Below are 3374 nucleotides of genomic sequence, written 5' to 3' on the forward strand. Positions count from 1 at the left end.
AAGACCGAAAGGTCGAGCGTAAATCATATAGTAGATATGATCAACATAATGATGTTCACCATTGAAAGCTACTCCATTTCACGTGATGATCGGTTATGGTTTAGTTGATTTGGGTCACGTGATCACTTAGAGGATTAGAGCGATGTCTTTCTAAGTGGGAGTTCTTAAGTAATATGATTAATTGAACTTAAATTTATCATGAACTTAGTCCTGGTAGTATTTTGCAAATAATGTTGTAGATCAATAGCTTGCGTTGTTGCTTTCATATGTTTATTTTGATATGTTCCTAGAGAAAATTGTGTTGAAAAATATTAGTAGCAATGATGCGGATTGGATCCGTGATCTGAGGTTTATCCTCATTGCTGCACAGAAGAATTATATCCTTGATGCACCGCTAGGTGACAGACCTATTGCAGGAGCAGATGTAAACGTTATGAACGTTTGGCTAGCTCAATATGATGACTACTTGATAGTTTAGTGCACCATACTTAATGGCTTAGAATCGGGACTTCAAAGATGTTTTGAACATCATGGACCATATGAGATGTTCCAGGAGTTGAAGTTAATATTTCAAGCAAATACCCGAGTTGAGAGATATGAAGTCTCCAACAAGTTCTATAGCTAAAAGATGGAGGAGAATCGCTCAACTAGTGAGCATGTGCTCAGATTGTCTGGGTACTACAATCGCTTGAATCAAGTGGGAGTTAATCTTCCAGATAAAATAGTGATTGACAGAATTCTCTAGTCACCATCACCAAGTTAGTAGAACTTCGTGATGAACTATAATATGCAAGGGATAACGGAAACGATTCCCAAGCTCTTCCGGATGCTAAAATCGACGAAGGTAGAAATCAAGAAAAACATCAAGTGTTGATGGTAGACAAGACCACTAGTTTCAAGAAAAGGGCAAAGGGAAGAAGGGGAACTTCAAGAAGAACGGCAAGCGAGTTGCTGCTCAAGTGAAGAAGCCCAAGTCTGGTCCTAAGGCTGAGACTAAGTGCTTCTACTGCAAAGGGATTGGTCACTGGAAGCGGAACCACCCCAAGTGATTGGCGGATAAGAAGGATGGCAAAGTGAACATAAGTATATTTGATATACATGTTATTGATGTGTACTTTACTAGTGTTTATAGCAACCCCTCAGTATTTGGTACTAGTTCAGTTGCTAAGATTAGTAACTCGAAACGGTAGTTGCAGAATAAACAGAGACTAGTTAAGGGTGAAGTGACGATGTGTGTTCGAAGTGGTTCCAAGATTGATATGATCATCATCGCACACTCCCTATACTTTCGGGATTAGTGTTGAACCTAAATAAGTGTTATTTGGTGTTTGCATTGAGCACGAATATGATTTGATCATGTTTATTGCAATACGGTTATTCATTTAAGTAAGAGAATAAACTGTTGTTCTGTTTACATGAATAAAACCTTATATGGTTACACACCCAATGAAAATGGTTCGTTGGATCTCGATCATAATGATACACATATTCATAATGTTGAAACCAAAAGATGCAAAGTTAATAATGATAGTGCAAATTATTTGTGGCACTGCCGTTTAGGTCATATTGGTGTAAAGCGCATGAAGAAACTCCATGCTGATGGGATTTTAGAATCATTTGATTATGAATCACTTGATGCTTGCAAACCATGCCTCATGGGCAAGATGACTAAGACTCTGTTCTCCGGAACAATGGAGCGAGCAACTGACTTATTGGAAATAATACATACTGATGTATGCGATCCGATGAGTGTTAAGGCTCGCGGCGGGTATCGTTATTTTCTGACCTTCACAGATGATTTGAGCAGATATGGGTATATCTACTTGATGAAACATAAGTCTGAAACATTTGAAAAGTTCAAAGAATTTCAGAGTGAACTGGAAAATCATCATGACATGAAAATAAGGTTTCTACGATCTGATCGCGGAGACAAATATTTGAGTTACGAGTTTGGTCTTCAATTAAAACAATGTGGAATAGTTTAACAAATTCATGCCACCTGGAACACCACATCATAATGATGTGTCCGAGCGTCATAACCATACTTTATTGGATATAGTACAATCTATGATGTTTCTTATTGATTTACCATTATCGTTTTGGGGTTATGCATTAGAGACAGATGCATTCACGTTAAAAGGGCACCATCTAAATCCATTGAGACGACACCATATGAACTGTGGTTTAGCAAGAAACCCAAGTTGTCGTTTCTTAAAATTTGGGGCTGTGATGCTTATGTGAAAAAGTTTCATCCTGATAAGCTCGAACCCAAATCGGAGAAGTGCGTCTTCATAGAATACCCAAAGGAAATTGTTGGGTACACCTTCTATCACAGATCCGAAGGCAAGATATTCGTTGCTAAAAATGGATCCTTTCCAGAGAAGGAGTTTCTCTCGAAAGAAGTGAGTGGGAGGAAAGTAGAACTTGATAAGGTAATTGTACCTTCTCCCTTATTGGAAAGTAATTCATCACAGAAATCTGTTCCTGTGACTACTACACCAATTAGTGAGGAAGCTAATGATGATGATCATGTAACTTCAGATCAAGTTACTACCGAACCTCGTAGGTCAACCAGAGTGAGATCCGCACCAGAGTGGTACGGTAATCCTATTCTGGAAGTCATGTTACTAGACCATGATGAACCTACGAACTATGAGGAAGCGATGATGAGCCCAGATTCTGCAAAATGGTTTGAGGCCATGAAATCTGAGATATGATCCATGTATGAGAACAAAGTATGGACTTTGATGGATTTGCCCGATGATCGGCAAACCATAGAAAATAAATGGATCTTCAAGAGGAAGACGGACGTTGATAGTAGTGTTACTATCTACAAAGCTAGACTTGTCGAAAAAGGTTTTTGACAAAGTTCAAGGTGTTGACTACGATGAAATTTTCTCACTCGTAGCGATGCTTAAGTCTGTCCAAATCATGTTAGCAATTGCCGCATTTTTATGAAATCTGGCAAATGGATAAACAAAAACTACATTCCTTAATGGATTTAAAAAAGAGTTGTATATGATGCAACCAGAAGGTTTTGTCAATCCTAAAGGTGCTGACAAAATACGCAAGCTCCAGCGATCCATCTATGGACTGGTGCAAGCATCTCGGAGTTGGAATATACGCTTTGATAAGTTGATCAAAGCATATAGTTTTACACAGACTTGCGGTGAAGCCTGTATTTACTAGAAAGTGAGTGGGAGCACTACAACATTTCTGATAAGTATATGTGAATGACATATTGTAGATCGAAAATAATGTAGAATTATTCTGCAAAGCATAAAGGAGTGTTGAAAGGAGTTTTTCAAAGAAAGACCTCGGTGAAGCTGCTTACATATTGAGCATCAAGATCTATAGAGATAGATCAAGACGCT

Source organism: Triticum dicoccoides, chromosome 1B, assembly GCF_002162155.2.
Source record: "Triticum dicoccoides isolate Atlit2015 ecotype Zavitan chromosome 1B, WEW_v2.0, whole genome shotgun sequence".
NCBI lineage: Eukaryota > Viridiplantae > Streptophyta > Magnoliopsida > Poales > Poaceae > Triticum > Triticum dicoccoides.